This window comes from Camponotus vicinus, unplaced genomic scaffold (assembly GCF_025532165.1).
Source record: "Camponotus vicinus isolate PSW18456_S1 unplaced genomic scaffold, iyCamVici1.0 SCAF_2, whole genome shotgun sequence".
Classification (NCBI taxonomy): Eukaryota; Metazoa; Arthropoda; class Insecta; order Hymenoptera; family Formicidae; genus Camponotus; species Camponotus vicinus.
Window position 1 is genome coordinate 15,542,048 of NW_028141956.1, and position 24,643 is coordinate 15,566,690.

Here is a 24,643-nt window from a genome sequence, read left to right on the forward strand (position 1 = left end):
TTATTCCCATAAGCCTTAGTTTGCGAAAAACCCTTTATTTTCAATCGTTTATAACTCGAAAACTATTAGTGCCGCAACATTTTTGCTGAGGAAAAATCGTTTTTAAATTGGCCAGAGAATCTGCCTTTAAAAAAATCAAGCGTTAGTTTCGGGACACCCTGTATGCATATATAATTTAGTATAATCCATTATTGAAAAACTGATTTAATAGTTTCTCTTAATAGAATGTGTAGATTAAAATAAAGAAAAAATAAATCTTTCTTTTTAGTTCGCGCTATTCAAAAATACTGCATCAATTTTATCATTTTTTTCTAAATTGCGATCAGTTGTTAATATAATATTTTATTTTGTTAAAGATTGTACATTTAAAGTACGAATTGTGGCATAATTGCAATAATATGTTTCAATTCACATTGCTTTGTTCCCTTTTCATTTTCACTTACTATAAAGGCGTCATAAAAATATAACTTTCACAATTAAACTTTAAATACAATCACAATTCGAGAATTAATGAATAGAGAGAAAGAAAAATTTATATATAAATTACTAGAAGAAAAAAAATAAGTATTCGCGCATTTATCGCAGAACGTGAGAAGCCATTGTCACGGCGACAATCGTAATTCCTAATGAATTTCTGTAACGTAATTTGTCTTTCGTATTAGCAGTGTCATTAAAGTTTCAAAATTTCTTGACGCTTCCTTCGTTTTCGCATTTAATGCGCGAAGAAATCGTCCCGCGAAGTTACGAGGCGAAGATTAAAGAGTTCGCGCAACGAGTCTCTTCCGTAACCAAACGACTCCTTTCGTCATTGTTCGCCGCTTTACGAGCGCGTTAATCTCACCCTGCCATCGGCTTTGCCGCTCTCATTCATTGTTACGTGCGTAATGTGCTCTTGATTGTTATTCACGGAAGGACACGTAGTCTGAAACCAAATTTATCTATTAGCTTCTCGTTGTCGCTGTCGTAACGGATTTCGCGACAGACTTTACACGTGCATACTAAATCCGAAATTATGGTTACGTCACTGCTGCCTGTTCTCTTGAACGGGTTGACACATTAATTTATAATTGAAACGCTTATTTTCAAGAAGCAATGTATGTTCCAACAATGTTAATTTTACCGAACACGCAAGGGACTATATAATTTTCTCGTTCATAGTAAAGTTATTAATATCATGTTTCTCTTGAAAGTTTAATATAATAAATTGCGCTATATATTCTATGAAGATTTGATATTAATTACATTGTAAAGAGTTACATTAGAGAGATATTACAATTAATGCAGATTTTTATATAAATCGATATAAATTCGATATAAATTAATGAGAGAGATTCTTTAGAGAAATATTTTTTATTTAAAAAAAAAATAACATTTTTTATCTTTAAAGTAACATAGGTAACATGTATATCATATTCATTTTTATTTAGTAATTGTTTTATGTTTATTTGACAATTTCATAAAAATGTGAAAACGGCAAAATTTTTATAAAAAAAGAGTAAATTACGATTATTTTTTTTTAAATTATCAAGTTTCAAATTAATTGACAGTGTCAGGAAATGTAAAATAACGAAGGAATAACGTAACGAAAGTGTTATCAATTATGTCATTTCTAGAAGCGGTCGTGCAGAAAATGTGTTTTGATCGTTTCATGAAAGAAAGAAGAGGAAAAAGATTGAATATCGGTATTAAGTTTGTTGACAAAATTAACATTGCGATTTGAGCACATGCGATAATTTGGTTTCGTCGATTGCAATTCGAGCCCTCGACGTAGCAACAATTCGTTATCCGATTCCATGAATGCTTCTACCATTCTGTTATGTAACCGCACACCCGTCATCAGTTTGTACCTGTGTCGAAAGCTACCTGTGATGACGATAATTATGCTTCACATATTACGATACTTTGTACTTTCATTGTAGGCGTCGTGTTTACGTATGTATCATCAAACATAGGTCAATATCACTGATAAAGTCATTAAAGTATTTTATGAATTCCGCAAACGTAGCAAAACAACTTTTGTAAAACTAAAACATTACAAATTGATTGTGTAAGCTGAAGTACTAATTATTTTATAAAACAATTGTTTTATGATACAAGTAGTTACGCGATTATTGATCTGTATTCACTGTCGATTTATTCTACTTTTTCATTGATTCACAAAGTATCGCCAAATAAATGTTGCAAATGAAGTGTTGCAAAATGAATTTGTTTCAGTTAACAATTCCTAAATATAATAATAAATATAATAAACAAATAAAGTAAATTTAGCATAAACAGATTTTTCTTAGTTACATTTTCGCTTTAAATATTATATAAATATTATATAAATATGATCAAATATTCTATTTTTTATTTAATACTATTATATATATTATTATTTGCAATTTGTTTAATATTGTAACATTTGATATATAAACTAAAATGATACTAGGCAAATTCCGAGTCAATTTTTTGAATTGCAGTAGAGACCATTCTGTTCTGCAACGAATGAATATAGAGGCTTGAAAATTTTTGTAAACATTTTCGATTGTTCTGAACAACATAGCGTATCGCTTTTTTTGAGATTTTTATTCTCTGATAAAATAGAAATTCAAACTCTATCAAAACAATTTTCCTTTCAAACTTTCTATTCATCGTATCTTTGATAATACAAAAAAGAGAGAAAAAAATTGAAAAAAATACGTAAAAAATATTTACGCACTATATACTTTCTCAAAGGTAATTTTTATAGATTGCTTATTTTACTGACACAATGAGTTATATAATACCAACGTGTATCATCACAATTATTTTATATATATGTATATAATATGATGAATGGAAGAGACGCTACAACAAAGAAAGCTATAATAGATACTAGATACCTATTGTTATCTAATTAATTGAATAAATTGCACGCTTTACAGCATATCATATTTTGCTGTGTCATGCAAGCTGGTTGATTATTAACATAACTTGAAATAAGCTATGAAATAAACATGCAACAGCTAGACACTGATCAAATTGTATGCAGCACGATTTTCGTGGCGTCGAACCATTACTGCGATATGATATTTTTTATTTCAGTAATTGCGAAACGCGGCGACACTGTATAAACGATTCAACATAAATTTCGCGATAGCTGTGACACGCTATGCGAATTTTATAGTCCACATAAAATGCAGGAATGGTTTATTGACGACCTTAAAATAACACACGTCCCGTGAAGTCTGCGATACTAATCGCAACACGATAACGAACTATTGGAAACAGAGTATATATAGAAATTAGAATGACATCATTAAAATATGACATATGAAAACATGCCATATGAAAACATGACATATATGTACATAAATACTAATTTTTGCAATAGATCAAGTGTAACTAATAAATTAATTAACATTAAAGAGCAATGTTAATAATAGCATTATTGACAATATTATATTGGAGACTCGTTAAGTGTGTACGATACATTATTATATTGCTACAATCTAGCCTGATAAAATCACGGAGAATCTATATATCTTTTCAACGATTTCATGAAGCTTATTTTTATGATTGTCGACGAGTCCATAAAACGTAATCAATGTTAGCTTGAGCACACAACGTTGTACCAGGCTGAACCAACTATCGCCTTCCATGATCAAAACTATTCCGCAAGCTATGTTTGTTTGTTTATATATATCTTTTCTCTACTTTAACATAATAAAATTACTTTGAACGAAAGAAAGCGAGAGACTTAGCCGCGAAGCGCCAAGTCTCTCGCTCGTGCTGTTGAAGGAATAAAAAGAATGCATATTTTTCGCAGAAACATGACGGTAATTTTTCTCAATTACTAGGCATTACAAAACACGGATGTTATTATGAACATTTTTGACCAAACACTATGACTTGGGTAAAATTAATATTACAATATTCATAAGTTTCTATTAGTAATATAGATGTCACACACACACACACACACACATACACACACACACACACACACACACACACACACACACACACACACACATATATATATATATATATATATATATATATATATATATTTCTATTCCATAAATTATACTTTGCTTTCCTCTTTAAATTAATTTATTATCTGGGATTTTTCAGAATCAGAAATTATCAGCTTGCAGACTTCATCTTTGCAAATTTTGCGAGAAACAAAATATGATTCGTTGTGTCAACGAAAGAAATTACGTGATATATACTATTCCGTACACGTGCCCTACAGTATCCAACTTCTTGCTTCTCATTGGAACGCATCGTTGAATCTCTTAACGAAATAATTGAGTCAACTGACGCTATTATTCAACTACAATGCTAAATAGTGTATAATTGACTTAAATATGCCGTCTCACTATGTGCCATCGGAGGTGAGAAGGAGACGCGGAAAAGGAAACCGCGCAGTGGAAATCTGCAAGAGGACGAGAGAACGTTACTTTTTCACTTTACTTTCATAACTGAAACCGTTGAATATTAATGCCTGCGGGCCGAGGTACTCAGGAGCTTCTTAGCGAAAAGAGCGACCATCTCCGTGAAATGGAAATGAGGAAATTATAAGAGTAACGGGGTAAATTGCGAATAAAGGCTATTATTGACACGCGCTTGAGGGCTTGTAAAGGGAACCGCGGCGGTGATAAAGGCGCGATTCATCATGTTCCCTGATGGCATACGCCACCATGTATATGGATACCCATAAGATCCATTATAATTTTCTCGCTCCATGAATTTAGCTTCAAACGGATTTGCGACATCCACTTCGCACAATAGATTCATTGTAGTAAGAATACGTCTGCGAGCCGTGCAGGACCGGCTCAAACAACTATACTGTAGTTTAAACAATCTCGCTTACAGCTCTTAGTCATATACTGTGAATGTTTTTAAATAAAAAAATAATTATATATATATATATATAATTTTATTAATATTATATAGTTTTAATATTATAATTTAGAACATACTTAAGGAATATGTACAAGTTTTATTTATACTTCAAGTAAAGTGATTTCTTGATCCGATTCTGCCGCAACAAAACACGAATAACATTTAACGGCCACGTTTTATGGCTGTGACATGTAAAACGGAGGGAAATAAATCCACTGGAATAACAATTGTAACGTGCGTCTAGTCGTGATGTAATAAATCGCGCCGTGAAAGCCAAGAAGTTTTCATCAAATGGAAATGTTCTGATTTTACTATGCACATTGAATACGAATCTTATAAATGATTTTGCAAGTATTCCTTCTATTCGAGACAAAAGTGATGCATATAATATTTGGATTATTTTAAAAAACAGTGTGACTTATAATTAAGATTTTATTTGCAGAAAAAAATAAGTGTCAATTTAAATGTTTTGAGAGAAAATTTCTTCCTAAATTTTTATATTTTATTAATATTTTATGAGAAAAAAAGAAAAATAAAATGAAAAGAGAGAAAAAGAGAAGAAAAAAAAGCTTTTTAAACGCGTTTGTATATCATTTCAAGAACTGCAAATAGGCAGAAAGTAGATGTTAATCTTTTGATACAATAATCCCGATAATCAGAGATTGTCTAAATTGAATCGTCTCGCGGTGGTAGGCTAAGCAGGATTATGTACTATAAGATAAGATGCAAAGTTTAACTAAAGTCGGATATTATCGCGTAGGAAGCTTAAAGAAGTTTTAGAATTCGTATAGTAAAAATTTCTTCATTTTGCATTATGATTATTAGTGGAAATAACGATAAATCTACGATGCATATGCAAATAATTTAGATATATTGAACAAGGAAACAATTTTGTGAACGTGTAAAAGAATTTATTTTGATTAACAATGAAAGATATTCATAAGCATATATTGCATCACATCAAATAATGGAATATCAAACTAAAAATATTATTGTGTCAAGATTATTAAATGCAAAACTGGAAATGTTTATATATACATATTTTTGCACGTATATTTTTTAATATTAAGTTTTTACAATAACGATAGTTTTTATACAATAAGAAACGATCTTTCTTAATTATATAATAACTAGTTTTTAAAATTCCCATTATTAGTCTAATTCGAATGCACGTTTATTAAGTTGTGTGCGAACTGTTATGAACAATGTTATGATGTTGCAGAACGCAATTGTATATAATTGTAAGTTACAAACTGTTGTCATCATAACTTGCATCATAAATTCAGTTTTAGTCTCTCTCTCTCTCCCCCTCCCTCCCTCTCTCTGCCTCTCTCTCCCTCTTTCTTACATGTTATGCTTCTAAAATAGTCTATGTGTCAATTAATAAACAAGATCGAGCAAAATTATACACTTATATGTTTTATATTTATAATAGATTTCTCGACGTTCACGATATATCCCAATTTTGCCTAATATATCTAATTTATTTATTTGATTTCATAATAAATTAAAATACTAACGAAATATCTCTATTAGATTTTTGTTTAATATTGACAGAAATTTTTTCTCGTAGTCTCGTTCTTTTAATAAAAATCTGTCAAATTTTCTTTTTTTAATGCACGAGTTGAAACGAGGATTATATGATAGCGATATCGGAGTAACAGTAAAATAAGTTACGTAAATTTCAATCTAGATTATAATCGGATTTTAATACGAATAATTCAATTATCATAATTCGGTTGCCACGATAAGAATCTCCACGTAATCGAAGCGGGATGATGGATTTACCCGCCGATTTTACTCGCAATCATGACTTCCTTGCCTCGTTTAACTGGCTTTGCACGAGATATCGTGGAAGGAAGACGGAATTTTTTCCCACGTCGAGTTTTCTTTCGAAGTCATCACGTCTGATATGCGCGCCAGAGTTAGATAGATAGGGGTAACAGGCGAAGGAGTTGGACCGCAGAATAGGGCGACAGCGGGTAGAACGGGGGGTAGTCGCAAAATCGTCGTAGCACCGTCGTTTGCGCGGCAACTTTCCAGCTTCAGATAGATGAGCGGGGAAGTTTGAAAAAGCGCTTGCCGTCGTTCTCGGCCGCCTAAGACCCCCAACGCTTTTATTACTCGCGCAAAGTCCGCCACGAGCTCCCAACCATCGGAGCCGCGACGCCGCCGTCGCCGCATCGGTGTGGTTCCGGCTTAATGTGCGGCCTGGATTTATCTGCCAGTAATCAATCGTGCAGGGGGAGGAACGAGCGGATTACAAGGGCGCAATATTTATCACGTCCGAACGGTTCATTTGCATGATTTATGTCCCGCCGAATTCCGGAAGTGCCGGATTATTTATGCGGAATTCGTGGCCGCATGCCTTTCGTACTATGTAATGATCTCGAATTCCGCGTCGACGGAATTTCTTAGTTATAGCGGGATTCTCTTCGTTAAAGCCCGCAATCTGAGAGAGTTTTTTTACTGACTCAAACTAATGCAAAATCAGCAAAGATTTCCCAACTAGTCTTATTAGCATTTAGATACTCAAAGTGAGAACGCATACGTGTATTTATAATTACATTTATAAAATATAAAGAAGGTGTGCGTGTGTTTTCAAAATTATTTTTCATTTTAAGTATTAAATAAATGTATACTCCAGAAATTAAATATATATATAGGTTATTATTATATTAAAAAATACAAAAAAATTATAGCAAGAATGTATAATATAAGCAGAAGTATAATGTTTTATAAATCTTATATTATTTTTTAAATGGGCGAACTAACAAGGGAAGTTCGGCAAGTCGAAAATTCAAAAAAATCTGAAACGGCATAATTTTAGAGTAATATATTCTAATAACGAAACCATTTTTTGTTGGTGCTAAAAAACGGGTTTAGGGATATAACCAACCGCTAGAAAATCGATTTTTGCGTTCCACAGCAAATATCATCGAAACGAATAGAAATATAAAAGATTTCTATGTTTAAACAAATGTTTTATGGCTTTAAATGTACTTTACAATTGGGTACTTGGATTTTTTTAAAATGATGAAAATTTTTCAAAATACCCCCACCACTCAATATCTTTTATATTTTGAAAATATTTTTAAATTATATATATTTTAAAGCTTATGTGTTATATAATTTAAAAATGTTTGCAAAATATAAAAAATATTGAGTGGTGGGGGTATTTTGAAAAATTTTATCATTTTTAAAAAATCCAAGTACGCAATTGTAAAGTACATTTAAAGCCATAAAACATTTGTTTGAACATAGAAATCTTTTATATTTCTATTCGTTTCGATGATATTCGCTTCGGAACGCAAAAATCGATTTTCTGGCGGTTGATTATACCCCTAAACCCGTTTTTTAGCACCAACAAAAAATGGTTTCGTTATTAGAATATATTACTCTAAAATTATGCCGTTTCAGATTTTTTTGAATTTTCGACTTGCCGAACTTCCCGTAAGATAAAAATCAGAGTATATACATATATATAGATGAGAGCATATATATATATATATATATATATATATATATATATATGTCCATTATCTTAGAATTTATAAAATATTATATTTTTGCTTATATCATATATTTTTAAATTAATCTTTTAGTTTTTTTAATATAATAATATTTCATTATAAATAAATAAATAATAAATTTTCATTATATTAAGAAGTTCTTCAAATAATACATAATGTATCATTTATATTTCATGTGCTATTATCGCGCAAATTTAACTTTTTAAATACTGATTATTCATTATACATCTGATATATTTCTCTTGCAAATTTATTAGATTTATTTATTATTTATTTATTATCCAGAATAAAATAAATAATAAGTCATCAGTTCCAGGCAATATGAGCAAGGGCAGAATTATAATATACAATACGAATTTGTAAAATAGAAATATATTTAAATTAAAGTAGTGCCCAAAATAATTAATATTTTAAAATATATTATAATAGAGCTAATTAAATTTTTGTTTGCTTTTAGCAAGATATTTATTAGAAACAATAATATCTAATTTCTAAAAAAAACTCCTTTAAACTTTTAAAATAACATACAGGTACAAACTTTTATTCAAGTTTTTATTTAACTTTTATTTAAAATAATTGATAATTTAGTAATTTAAAATTATTTAAATTTTCATAATCAATAAATTTTTATAATCAAGATGTTAAAATATGTATATTTTTGTTTTTATATATAAAAATAATAATTATTTTAAATATTTTATTAAATACTTGATAAATATATTCAATATATTTTATTAAATATTCCGAAATTAAATCAATATGTACATTCTATTACACAATGATGGATTAAAATGGATTATTATTGCGAAAATAAATTTTACAGTAATAAATAATGAAAGAAATAAAGAATTACTCACTGTTGTTCCGCCGTTGTGATAGGTTGCTTCCTCCAGCTTTCTTCTCTTTTCATGTTTATCCTGCGGTACTTTTCCATAGTACACTCAATCACGAAAATGTTAATTATAATCGTGCGTGCACTAATTAGATGAATATAACGGCCGCGCGATTATGTACGACACTCCCGATATATGCAACGCGCACGCGCGCACTTTATTGTATCGTAATAAAAATGAAACGTAGTAGGAGATCAGTTCGACAGTCGGACATTGATTAAATTTATGCATTAGATTAAGTTCGGTTAGATAGAAAAGCTATTTTTGTTATTAAATAGCATACACTTTTAAAGCAATTGTATTCCATCTTGGATATTATAGGTTAATAAATACATAAATTAGATTTATAAAAAACTTTTGAGGATTATAATAATAAAAAATGCAGTTAAACTTATGACTATTCGTACGATAGATTTTGCAAATATATAATTAATAAATAATCGATATATCAGGATTATTTTGAATCTTCTGATCCGATTTGTATTATTCCGCGTCTATAATAATTTGAAAATATTAAGTACATGATATTTAAATCGATGCAAAATTCAAGATATCGAAAAAGCATAAATATATATATTAAAAATAATCGCTGACATATATCGTTAATAAAACAATAATTTATAACTTTCATTCTCTACATTATTCCGATTTTTATTTCAAATAAAGTCATGTGGAAAATCTGCTTTAATAAATAAATGTTGCTTACGAATCGTTAATCGTAATAATCGTACGAAATAATCACATTTCTCTCGCTTATTATATGATGAAAAATAATGCGACGCAAAGCCGTTCCTCCTACTACCTTCCTGCTCGAACTTCGTCGCGCGAATGACAAGGTGATCGTCGCGGCCGATGTAAACAATAGCTGAATACGCTGTTAACAACCAACGCTGAATATTGTGTTGATATTTTTTTCGCCATACGAACGATAGGATGACGTCTTAAGCAGATATATTTCGTGTAATATATTTATTCCAAATCGAAACAAAATGAATAGAATAGAAATGATAAATTATTGCTTTATTTCATATTTAAAGGAATAAACTTTTTTTAAGTGCTTAGAATCGATAATATTTCACATCACGCTTTAATGTGAAGTTTTTGTTGATTTAAATATAATTGAACAATCATTTTTTGAGAGATTGGGAGCATGCAGTAATGAATAAATTACAGAATCGAGTAATTCGTTTACGAGAAATCGTTATATGTCAATCATATATTATTAATTTGAGAAATTTTGTGGGAATAAAATATTAAACGTGGATTTAGTCGATAATCAAATATACGTCGTAGCGGCAAAATAATTTAACTATCAATAAAACACTGTATTCACAGTTTGTTTTTACAACGTATAGGGCTATAACTATTTACATCAGCGCGACCATAGACGTAGAATACATAGACTTCGCGTTTGGCTAAAAAGTTGAACAAATTTTAGAAGGAGACATGCTTTTGTGGTGTTAGTTTCTGTGTCTATTAATAACAAGAGTGGGGCAAAAATTTAATATGGCCACTGCATTTGACGTATGTCTTGATCAATTTCTTTCCCCCACCACGCGTCATTAGACAAAGAAGAAACTACCATGAAAATAAGCTCTCTCTTTCTAAAATTTGACGTTTCCGAAACAAAGGAGAGAGTGGGAATTCGCGGTCTATATATTATAATCTATGAGCGCGACGGTCACCTTGTTGTCATTCACGCGACAAAGCTCGAGCAGAAAAGTAGTAGGATGAACGGCTTTGTAACATATTATATTTTATCATGTAATAAGCGTGAGAAATGCGATTATTTCGTACGATTATTACCATCACCGAATAACGATTCGTGAGCGGCGTTTATTTATTGAAACAGATTTATCGCGACTTCATTTGAAATAAAAATCGCAATAATCTTGGGTATAAATTATAAATTGTTTTATTTGCGTCACGTATGGGCGATTATTTTTGCTATATTTGTGCCTTCGAAGTTATATTGAATTTTTTTAAACATCGCCGATTTAAACATCATTTACTTGCCATTTTCAAATGTAAAATAATAAAAATAATGCAGGAATCGTTCAATCGGAAATTCATGAAGATCGTAATCGATTATTTATTAATTGTATGCGTTTTGCAAAAGTTGTATAAATAGTCTACAAAAACAGTATTTTCCATTATTATAATTTACAGAAATTTAAAAAAATCTAATTTGTATATTTATTAACTCATATTCTTATGCAAAGTAGAATACAATTGCTTTAAAATTATGCTATTTAATAGCAAAGATAGCATTTATACCCAACTTTACCTAACTCGCGGATTTGACCAATGTTTGAGTGTCGAATGTATTTCCTACTACGTTTCTCTCATATGATACAGTAAAGTGCACGTTACTTATGTCAAGAGTGCGGTACATAATCACACGGTCATTATATTCTAATTAGTGCGCGCGCGATTACAATTAATAACATTTTCGTGATCGAGTGTACCGTGAAAGAGCAGCAAAGGATGAATGATAAAAAAGGAGAAGGATATTCGGGGACATCATGCATCGAAGCAACCATGAGGTGAGCAATTAACTTTCTAATTTATATTATTCAATAATTGTAAAACTATTTGTTCACATCTTTTTATCTCTACGAGTGATTCATTATCATTAATATATCTAATTAAACGCCTATAAAATATTCTGGATTTTACTTTGAAATATTTACAATGAAATATAATAATTAAATATTATTAACATAGATAAAAAATATCAATGTATATTTAAAAGATTTTTATTATTTAGATAGAATTAATTAGATAAGAATTTTTATTTTACAAATGTTTTTATATTTATAAAATTTTTTTTGTGCGCGAAGATTATATAATATTTACTTATTATTTATTTTTTACTTTGGACATTTTATAATTTGGATATATATATTATTTTATAGATCAATGTTGTCACTACACATTATATTAGTGAGTGTTAAATTATATTTTATTTTTTAATTTCGAAAAATAATAATTTTGCAAAAATTAAACATACGTCTTATTATAGAATTAAAAAATTAATTAAAAATCTTTGAAAAATATTTGCTCCGAAACCTTTAATTATCATAATTTACATAATTTAAGTTTTTTAAATTTATTTTCATTTATTTTGCAGTCATTAAATTTCTGAATATATAATGCAAATGTGAATTTTCTATAAAATCGTAAAATTTAAGCGAAAATATTGCAATTCCTTAAGATTTTATACAGAATCACTGTGTGCTTAACCTCTCTAAATGTCGCCGTAGCCCGCGTGAATTGCAGGTCAAATAATGAAAATATATTACACTTTTCCTCTCTCCATCGTCTTCCACCTTACCAAAGTACCGAGAGAAGAGTTTACGACCTCTCGCGTTTTCCTCTCAAGCTCAATTGCGTTTCTATAAATCGTTCTTGTCAACTCTCGAAATTCTCACTATCAAGAAATTATACAACATATTCTTTAAAGTGCACGCATTAATAATATTATTAAAAATTATAATACATTCGATATACTTAAAATATGAGAGATATGGTGATATTCGTTCTATGTTTATAAAGGGGATTAAAAAATATAATCTATATACATATCATTGTTTTTTCTTATGATTTTCATATATAATTTTAATAAGAATTATAAAATCAAATTATTTATTTATCGTAATAAATAAAGATGTGAGATTTATATATATTATCGACACATTCAAAAAAGGATCGCACAATATTTCTGCACGAGCAAGACAATTCTGTTCAAACGACTTTAGAATTTGATAACAGGCATGCGAGCTGCTGGAACTTTTGAATGCCCGGTTATTCTGCTGTCGAACTCTTATATCGAAACGGCGAGTTCGTTGTACTTCGTAAACTTTTCAATTCTCAGTAAAAGAAAATAGCGACCCTGAGATTATACACTAGCAGAACTTCAAATTACTCTCAAATTGTTACTTTTATGATTACGGCATAAGTGTATCATAAAAGCTGTTCTGCATTCAACCGCGATGTGCATATTTTAACGAATATTTTTATAAATTTTCTGCAAAGATCCATTTAAACTTTGAAAGAGCCTAAAGAGACTTATAAAAATGTTTTAGATGTAAAAATTTGGAGTTTAGTTAAAAATTTAATAGTTTAAAAAAAATTTCAATACTGCGGAAGAATTTATTATAGTGATTATTTTATTAATGTAATGTATTACAAAAGTATATTATATAGATTTGAAAAGGATTTTTTATAAATCTTTTAATGCATATATAAAATTATTTAAAATATCTAAAAATTTATGAATTTATTTTACAATTTATGAAGCTATTATTGTATACGCATATGTTACTCAGAAGTTTTAGTAATGGTAGTCAATTATATTAAATTTTTTTTCTTTATATGGTAATGTAATTAAATTGAAAAAAGAACTATCTTTTTGCTTAAAAGAATCTTTAATATTAAGAATGTGCAGTCACGAGTAGTCGCATTTCGGAAAGTCATGAAAATAATTTTAAAGTTATGTTTTGAACAATAATATTATTGTCAAAAAATGCGGGTCTGTAAAACTGAATTATGAAATGCGGAATAAAATAAAATATTACATCATTTCGCGCTTTATTATGATGTCGCTTTTATGCAGCGCGATGAAATTCCCAGAAGCCCCTCTGGCTTTAGTTTAATAATTACAGTATTCGATACCGCCAACCTAAATCACAAACGTGGCTTTCACGTTATGCCAGGATATAACCGACGGAGAGTTGCAACCTGAATCCAACTGGAAGCAGTGCGTGTTGCATATAACACCCCGCGTAGGAATTAATAATGTAACTGCCGCCGTGCACCATGTTTCAAGCATGACGCGGAAAATTAGTCCGGCCTGTTGGTAGCTTTAAAAGATTTTTCATTCTTGGATGTAAGTACGCCTCAACGGAACATGCTGCCGCAATTTATTCATCTCTCATCCACGCATGAAATATTCACCTTGTAAAGCTTTATTCTACGTGTAGGTAATATCTCCTACTTAATGTAGCTATATAGTTATACACTATTATTTCCAAATCATGCGTTTCTTCTCCAATTTTAAAACATAAAGCACACTGCGACTCTGATCGGTTTCATTCGTTTCCAGAGCTGAAATATAAATAATCTATATCCTTTTTATATGTGCACATTTTTTATATATTTAATATTATTGTATACATTTGATATTGGTTCTCCAGATTTTATAAATACTAGATGCATTTTTTCTCTCGTGATGCCTAGACATCTCGAGATGAACAGATATTTTAAACTTTCTCGTTTCCCTCTCTTTTAAAATTAAACAATTTTTCTTCCTATTTCCGTCTTATATAATCCTGTTACGCGCAAACGAGAAAACTATTCGCAAGGAAAGCGATCTAAACGCAACTCTCTGGTCGCAACTTCGAAACGCGCGTTCGAAAATGATCATCTATCAGTGGACCCTCATTAACCGTCTCCTTGACGATAAAACGCTGCACGAGATAGCTTATCTCTGATGTCGTTTGTCCTCGCTCTCCACGCCGGCTGACCCATCGAGATCGTTTATTGGGGGACTCTTTTCCACCGAGTTTTCCCTCGATCGTTCTTTCCTTCGTTCGCCTGTTCCTTTTCTATCTTCTCCCGTACATCCGGCCGGTCACGCTTCCTCCTCGGTCACGTATCTATTCTTTTCCTTTCCCGGGTCTGTGGTCCTTTCCCGGGAAAGCAACGACTTTGAGAGAAGGCGAAGACGGCAAACCACTCACCGATAGGAGAGACAATGGTAACAAGGATATGAGAGGGTCGAACATTCGTTGTGGGATTTTCGTGGGATCGTTATAACCATAACGACGTATTTCGCTATAATATCTCGAGAACTTTACTTCCTTCCGGTGATTTTTTTCTCGCTGTGATCTTTTTTATCATGGTGGAAATCGACTTTTACATTACACGCGAATGTAATCTCACGAATTGGTTACTATACACGCGTTATTGTGGGCGGGAAAGATACGCCGGAAGCTAGAATGGTTCTAAAAATTTGCAGGAAAACAAATTGGACCGATCATTTTTAGACATGATTAACGTGTCGTAGTTTGCACGTAGATTATGCGTAATAACGCGTATTAAGAATGATGAATACATACGTACGTACATTGTGAATTACGCAATCTAATTTGAAAAAGAGGAATAATCGAGTAAAAAAGAGAAAAAAAGAAAAAAAGGAAGAAAGAGAGAAAGACGAATATATAACCGTGCCATATGTCGGAATATGGTGCGTTCGTTAAGCCACGTACGTGACTTCGTTGTGCGTTGGCGTTTTTCGAGGAGGAAAAAGGCGACGGGATGAGAGGCAGACGGACGGAGAGCCCCCGCAAAATGCCCGAAGCGTGCAAAATATTATATATCTGTCGCCGCTGATTGGACGACGCGGGCTGGCGGGTCTGTAACGCGAGATACGTGCGCGGATCAAAGAATGCGCGCCACGAATGTACTGCTGTTTAAACGCGACCAAGTCTCGTTATAAATATGTATGCATATACGCGGGAACCGCCGGGGGAGAGCATCCGGACCAGACAAGGAAATATCGACGTCCGATTATAATCCACTCTCGGTGGCGTGAGATTCGGTTACCGCGACGCGGGAGCAGACGCTCGTGACAAGACCGGGCGATTCGTTGGTACACGAGAATGCCACGATGAATAATACATATAGTATGGACGTACGCGATGATGTGTTCACTTTTCAAATGGCCCTCTAATAAAGAATATCTCTTTACACGCTCTTGAAAATGGATTAACAGTTTTATCACCTCCGCCATTCATGGTGTATTTAATTATACCTATGTTAATTATAAACATGTTATATCCTGCGTTAATATCCTGCTCGCAGTTTAATATAGCTCGCTATAAGTTTGAATTGAAAAGGACAGGGATAACGAAAAAGATAAAAAAGAAAACAAATAATCTTTCTTTGACAATCAATATAAATTTGTATTAAAAAGAGAGAGAGAGAGAGAGAGAGAGAGAGAGAGAGAGATGAGGAGAGAAAAAGAGAGAAAGAGAGACTATGAAGAATTTAAATTTATTTTCCACTTTCTTCCAAAAATGTGGACTGATGTAATTTGTTTCCCTTTTACATTTAAAAGTCTATGTTATGTTATATAAGCTCCCAAGTTTTTACGACATATTTATAAATTAATTTCATGCTAAATTATCATGATAAAGTAGTTTTGTGGCTTTCAGCCTCACCGATATATTGATCATGCTCGCGTGTACGGGGGATGCAACATCTCCGGGGAAATTTCTATTATTATTCCAAGTGTTACCTGATTGGTTTATATTAGGTAAAGTGATCGTCCTTGCGATACCTATTACATACACGTGAGACAAGATAGGTAATATTAAAGTAGTTCGCGTTTGTCAACTTAATGTCGCTATGACATAAAATAACCTGATCGATGGGTTTTGTGACGTTATGCTGAGTGATATTACTTTACAGAATAATGTCTATAAGTATGTCGTGTAACAAACTGATAATTATTAATATCTTCTTTTTAATTTGGTAGCATCTTTTCTGACAATTGTATTGACGAAAGAAATCTATCAAATGCGCAAGTAAAAGAAAAAATAATTTTAATTTCAAAAATAAAGTGAATCTCTCTTGTTAGTGCAAAATACGGCTTTAATTTTCATCATTTTTGATTGTTTTCCATATTTTATATCAAATGTAATTGCTCAAAAATATACCTTCATTATATCGTGAAATCAATATACGTTGTATATATTATATATATTATATATATTATATTATATATATAATATATAATATATATAATATATATATTATATATTGAAAACGAGTTATTGTGTGATATAATTTTAATTACGCATTTTAAATTATAAAAATAGGTATATATAAAACAAACATGTCGCATTCTCGTGCTTCATTTTAATAATAATATATTTTATTATTTAATATTATGTTATTATTTAATCATTATATTTTGATATACAAGTTATCCTAATTTTATACATGTCGTGAAACAAGAAATTATGACAGATATCTATTACATGTTTTTTTTAAATATACCGCATTTTAATTTTTTCTTTTTTTATTTCTTACGTACACATATATTGAAACTTTTCCGAAAGAGTTTATAACTAAATGCACATGTACGCGAGTATTAAATGAAAAGAAACGATATGACACGAAAACTCGCTTAACACAACAATGCAAAAGAAATCTCACTCTCAATTGGAGAATCCATGCGTCGTTTACACAGCGTGTATTGCATGTTTGCATAGCGATTCAGAGAGACGCACATCGGACGCGATATACGCAGTGAGCCGTTGAGTGCACTGTTCACGCCGAGGAGAGTCAAATATGCAAAAAATACACTGTTTATCCGCGACGAAGAATCGTGCGAAACATAACGGCTGATTCGAGCGTATTGCACGCGGCCGAGCGCGATAATATCCCGATATTTTTTCAACAACTAAAACGTAACACGCGGGAAACGTTGCACGACCGAAATGTACCGTGTTCACGTACAAGTAAATAAAATGTCTTTTGAATAAAATGCATTTATATAAGCATAGCGTGAAAAGAGCGTCGGACATGATCCATATTTTTCTCATTGACTAGTTTCTAGTTAGTCGCGCAATCAAAATGAACAAGATATTTTATTTATTTTCTAATTTCTCGTAAGCGAGTGTTAAAACTAGATCTGATGCGAGACGCACCAGTCGTTTAAATAATCGAAAACAGAAATTCGGAGACACAAAATTGCGCGCTGTTTCGAGAGGTGGACGTGGACATTACTCAATTTTCAGCGGACAGCGCTCAGTTTGCCATAGATTTGATTTAAATCTATGGCAGGCAGACACACGTAATTTCGGTAAAAACCTACGCGTCGACGTCGCATGAAATACGTAAAAAATGATGGGCGAAGAAAAGAGAGAAAGAATAGTGCAACGTAATCTGTCTAGATATATTATCAGTATCTAGCATATTATATAAATAATTACAGGCTGAAAGTTTAGCATCTTTCCCGTTGTTCTAAGTATCACATACATGTGTACTTTTCTCACATTCTACTATCAAGAAAAATCAAATTTTAATGCTATTTCCACTCACTAACGACTACCATAAAATGAGAAATTCGATTGCCACTGATATTGAATCGTTTTGTCTTCAAATTACATTTACCAACTTTGTCACGGCGAAAATAATGGATTCATATTAGAGCGCATTTTCTTTCACGTAATCCTTCATGCGCGTCATATTATTCAAACCAGTTATTAAACTTCTTTTTCCATTATATCTCTCCGTTGGCGATAGGTGAAATGGATACGGCCTATAAGAGACGTAGATGATGGAAACTCTACTCACTTTGCATCATAAATCTGACTAATTTTCTACTATTCCATCTGTTAATGAATATGATCAGATGTAATTTAATTTGCACTCCCCTTTCGATTAATAATAAAACAAGAGAAATCTATAAGAAAAAATATCAAGCATTGAAAATATGAATATAATATCGTTCAAATTCTCTCTTATGTGTTTTTATAAGCTGATTTATGTAAATGGATATTCTTTTCAAAATTAACTTTTGTATAAAAGAAAATAAGTTGAAAAATGATTTTTGAAAGAGGAACAAAGAGATTTAGGCTATTATTTATTCGACAAATTGATTGCATGAAATAGTATATTATAAATGCAATCAACAACATATTTCATTTATAGTAATTTAAAACTTAATTAAATTAAAGCTTAATTAATCTTTTCTATTTAATTAAATGCTCTGCTAAATTGCCTGTGTTTTTTCTTTTCGATTTTCTGCTTGCTAATTCAGTTGAGTCAACATCATAAATTAGATAACTCGATATAACGTCGAATAATTCGATTGTTGAACTGATATCTCTGGCATGCGTGCTTAAAATTTAAAATCTGCATGATTTAAAACATGATAAATTGTTATTTTTGAAACAAACACGGCACAAAATCATAACGGGATGCACTTTGGAATATAATTTCATGATTTCAAGCCAATCTATCGACACGAATTGTTCATAGATATTTAAAATAACGCGAATAATGTTCTTGTTGATCGGTACGGATTGTTTATCGATAGTTTTAAATAGCGCTCTATTCGAATCATTTAAATAGCACTCTATTTGAATAACAAATCACTCTTTTGCCGGATAAAATTGTCTTCTATTTCGTTTTCATTCCGTTAGCGGAGTTAGATTTATTAGTATGCATTTGAGTGCGCAACGATAATCTACTTGTCTGGCCTTAAAGGGCTACTACTACTTGTCTCGCTGCAGTTCATTTTCACTTGGCTTCGGCGGACGCGCGTCGCGTTACGTCTCTCAATCGTATGGACAGTAAATCTACAATATAAGGCACTCCGTGTCTTCGTTTTTCGCGTAGTCTTCATTTTTTCTTATCCCGCGTAGTCTTCATTTTTTTCTTGTCTTTCTATCGCCTATAAATAATAATCCATGCAAAAAATCAAGGCGAAAACTTTCGAATTTGTTCTCCGAGAAGACATTCTACCTCGCCTAAATGCATCCAGCTGTTGTTAGGCAGATTATTTCTCGCGTATATTACCACTAATACACACTATAATATAAAAAAATGCTAGTGTGCCTGTACCTGCTTTCGATGCAAATGCAAAGTGTTTCGGTGGAGGGTGGTTCGAAGCGGTACGATGACATGAATCGCGTGACTGCGCCAGCGGCTATTTCTCTATGACATGCCCGCGGAGGATTAGCCTCGGGTTAGATTCGCGACGACCCTCGAAGAAGAAAGTCGAGTCAATTCGAGGGGGACAAAACCTTTCTCTTGCCTCTTCGCAGGCAACCGTTAGCCGTGACTTGTCAACTGACGCGTTTATCCCCTAATATTTATGTTGTCGGCGTGACCATCAGAGCGGTTATTACAAGGACGCACGCAATTTTGCGAAGGAAGTCGACTGAAAGATGCTCGGTCTCACGAGAACATTCGCATGCATACAAATGATTTTCGCGATATACGCGCGCGTTTGTTTATAAGATGCTTTCGAGATATTTCCGTCGCGCGAATAGAAGCGCTCTTTCTCCTCTCTGTCGTAATTAGGTTTTCTTTGTTATCGTAGTCTAATAGAACCGATTAAGGTGTGGCACTTAAGCGCGCATTTATACCCGTGACTCTTTTTGCTCTTGGAAACATCGATCTGCATCTTATCAGAGCGCGATTTTCATCGAAGAGCTGCAGATTCTTCATGATGCTCTTCTTTATAAATCTCGAATAATCTGTAATAAAAGTGAATCTTCATATTTCTAATTACGCGAACATGTTCCTTTCATCAAATAATATCGTTCCTCAAATATTAATCAAATTTACATATAAGATGATATGGGACAGTTATTCAATTATGTAATATACGAGTTAATACCAGTATACGAGTTAATACTGGTATGAGAAAGTTAGTTAATAGTAGTCATACAAATGATTAATAAAATCGAGTTATGTGCATAGATTTCATTTTCATTAAATTTCTATAACATTAATTTGTAATTCTATATTTAAATGAAAAATTCGTTTTAATATTACAAATCATAATTGACATATGTAATTGTGTTAGTTGATACAACCATGATTGGGTTTTAAATTTGTAAAATTCAAGGGAAATTCAGGTATTATATTCGCATCATTAAATTTTATGCGATGCAATATTGCGATATATATTGTATAAATTTCTTTTTATTATTTCAAGAAATGAAAAAATATCGGAAGATTTCTCTACGGGACATTATATAATATTCAGATTAAGAAGATTCGATCTCGCAAATTAACTTAATCGTATCTGTGAAATATAATATTGTATGAGATGGATTTCGATACCTTGGAAAATCACAGAAACGATTTTTAAGCCATATTGATAATCCATCTCTTTTATCTAATCTGGAAAAAAGTTTTTCATATGAATAATACCCATATATTTTAAGTAATATTATTAAATATAATGCAAAGATAACTTTTGATTTCAAGTTATTCGTAACTCAATTAATTATAAGAAAAACTTACATCATCAAGATTAAGGACGTTTAATAATTCTTTTAAATTAAAATAATTGATCTTAATAATAATTTTAAGAATTATTTTATTAATAAGATTATTTGTGCAATAATCAAAATCATAACTGGCGACAAACATTAATAGGATATCAAGCATACGTTTTTCAAAAATGAAGATTTCAATGAAAAAGATTTATTTAATTAAGCTTTTTCCAATTTTTTCATTTTCTGTCGATTATTCTGTATGCTATATATGTCCGCAATTTATGAGAAGTGCTTTCTACAGCAATACAAAAGAGATTTCATGAACATCCAGGCATCTAATAATTTTACCATTCGCCTTCTCACACTCTAACTTGACTTGCGGCCAGTTCTAGCCGCAACAAGAGTAACAACGTCACTGTTAACAAAGGGCAGCCTTCTTTTCACGCGTGTGGCTAGCCGAGGGAGAAGATTCAACAGATCGATTCGCAGACCGCAGGCTAGTAGAACTTTAACTAGAGAGCGTGTATAAACTCAGCTCACGCAGTCGTCAAGCTACACAGCAAGCAACCACAATGAATAAAAGATGGTACTGTTAAGCCCAATCGAGTAGCTCCTCTAAACTGAACCTTCTAACTTCTCTTTATCCCCGCAAGGTGATTCTTTATCGTATTTTAGAAATACCAATGCCCGTTATAGAGTTTTCGAGCAATCCATCTAAAATTATTACTCGGTTTGAAAGAATAAACAGTTTTGATATTTTTGCAGTAATTCTTTTAAATAAGGTTTTTATGGAACTTACATATTTTCATTCTGTAATATATTTTATTCAAAAGTCTTATTTTAAAAGTCTAACTTTCTATTTAAATATCTCGATCATAATCTATTTACATATCTCTACTATAAAAATACGGATATATATTTATAACAATTTATTTATTTATCTTTACAGCAACCATAATATTATGTTGGACATATAATGTTTCTAAGGGTTTACAATTCTAACTTTAAAAATTTATAAATTTATTAGACATGTATAATAAAACTAGCTATTTATTTTAATGATAATATGCGATTTAACATTTATTTATTTATTGATGGATAATTGAGAGAAAACAATATGCATATGCAAAAGCATTATTGTTGTTTGTTATCTAATTTGTTTATTGCGATATTAGTTCCTAGCATTGACGTGTTCTACTTTACAGATTACATAACATAGGCGAATGAATGATTGCTTACTATACAAAATTAATTATAATCACATTCATATCGCTTGGAGGTTTATTCGTGAATGCTTTCTGTTTATTGTTAGTTAAAATAACATTGAAATATGTACCTAATACTTAAAAATATGTTATTGAATTGACTGCATAAGTGTTTATATGTGCACACAATTTTCTCTCTATGTGTGTGTAAATATGTAATAATATAGTATGAACGAATTCTTTAAAAATGATATGAAAATTTTACATTCATCGACGACATGTATATTATTTATAATATCTCTTTCTATAAAAAAGGATATAATACATGCAAATAAAAAGGATATAGCACATTCATAATATTATCAATAATGTTTACTTTTAATACCGAAAAATAAAAAGAGTCTACACAAATTTGAAAAAGAGATTCGATTGTAACTCGAAAGTTTAAAAAAACTACTGCTTTCGTAGAATTAAGCTAGGTAATTGGACAAAGTGCGAGTTGTTTGTAAATCCGTTTATCGATAAATCGAGTTTTCATGCCTCACGAGTTTGACGCGGTCGTGGTCTGTCCTGCGTGAAACAGCAAAAAGGACATCGAATCCGCCGACCGCCGTGTGATTTGGGGGGGGGGGGGCAAGAGAAAGATATGGCCGGTCTGTGATTTTCTAAAATTGTATTCGCGCGAACGAACAGTTAGCTGAGGTCCCGGCCGATCGATTGAAAACCTTCATAATCCGTTTATGCGCGTACTGCAAAAGCCGTCGTCAGCAAAATCTATATTTATCGCGTCTCTTAAATCAATCATACGTTGATGCTGCTTTTGACGTTTCGCAAACAGCTCTTAATTTATAAATGGCCGGAATCGCGAAACACGGAAAACTAAAATTGGGTCGAACGTTCATGTTCAAAAAGATTCGAAAGATAATGAGAAGAGCGTGTCGAGTTGTGAAAATATTTGGCGTACAAATATAACGATACTTTCCATTCAAGTCGCTTTACAAGTCGCTAACGATCGCGCAAAAATATCACGTAAAATTGATATCCTCAATACTATCAGGGAATACGTTTTCATTTCTCGCTTATAGCTCCGCCGAGCTAGAACGAGTTAGAAGATAACATCGGCACGCGGGCAGAGTCGAAGAGGGTCAAGCCAATAAAATCAAACGTAGCTAATTCGTTTAATGGCCGTGACCCAAACCTCCCTATTTATTTAGAGGGGTATCGACCGAGCAGCCAGGAGTTTGGCCGCAGGGAGTTTAACTGATGATCTGCAGTCACGTCCGCGCAAACACGATTGGTGCGGCGATTTAATCTGCAGGATCCTCGAAAGGAATTTTTCGTGCCGGCGCCGTTATATTTCCTTGATAACTGAATTTCTGTAACGCGGTGTTGGAAAGGATTATGCGGGAGAGAGGGAGACTCGTGTTTTATGACAACACCCTATGAATCTTGGCTATGATATTGCGTAGACCAAGATAATGAATCGTTGAGCTGTCGTGCTTGCACGTAAAAATTAGCATGCGACGTTTTCGGAATGTCAAACGTGTCGTGACGCTCGTGATTAATTACTTAATATGCCGTTGCGTTTAACAACCGGTAATTCATCATAATTATATGTGAGTCGATGTCAGCCACGGTAAAAATTCACGTTTTCGTTTTACACGTAAGATCAATTTTTTTTTACTGTGTCTTTATTTTAGTTATCAAGATTGCATTAATCCGCAGTTAAATAATTGTCTGAATATGTAAAATGGCTTCGGGATATATTATATATTTTGAAAAATGATTCTTGCGCTATATTTTACACGTAAAACTGTGCTTATTTCAATTCGCGCGCATTTATTTGCCTTCAAACGCAATTCGTTACGATCTTCGAAAGAACTTTACGCGCCTTTCCCGGTCCCTTCGGTAATGGAATAAAGTTTGTCGCTTTCGCTAAAAGAAAGATTGGAAAGTTTCGAAAATTTGCGTCATTGAAGATACTTTGCGTAATGTAAACTTCCGAGATTGCCTACGCTAAACGAACGCGACTTGGAAAATGCGTCGTACGGGCTGCGTGGACGTTGTAATGTTAAACATAAGAATTGAATTACTTATGTTTTATGAAAGTT

General features: G+C 32.0%; 1 protein-coding gene and 1 long non-coding RNA gene across 3 annotated transcripts in view; one reads left to right on the forward strand and one right to left on the reverse strand.

Annotated features, from left to right (window-relative positions):
* LOC145967411 (uncharacterized) overlaps positions 1 to 10,112 on the reverse strand; it is a 43,684-nt gene extending 33,572 nt beyond the window's left edge. For both annotated transcript variants that reach the window (XR_014437410.1, XR_014437409.1), the window contains exons 1-2: positions 10,005 to 10,112; positions 9,263 to 9,605 (exon numbers count right to left, since the gene is read on the reverse strand). This is a non-coding gene — a long non-coding RNA (uncharacterized LOC145967411). The remainder of the gene's footprint in view (positions 1 to 9,262; positions 9,606 to 10,004) is intronic.
* The window catches only part of LOC145967407 (lachesin), a 172,061-nt gene that overhangs the window by 27,313 nt on the left and 120,105 nt on the right, over positions 1 to 24,643 (forward strand). The gene's annotated exons all lie outside the window — the stretch shown is intronic.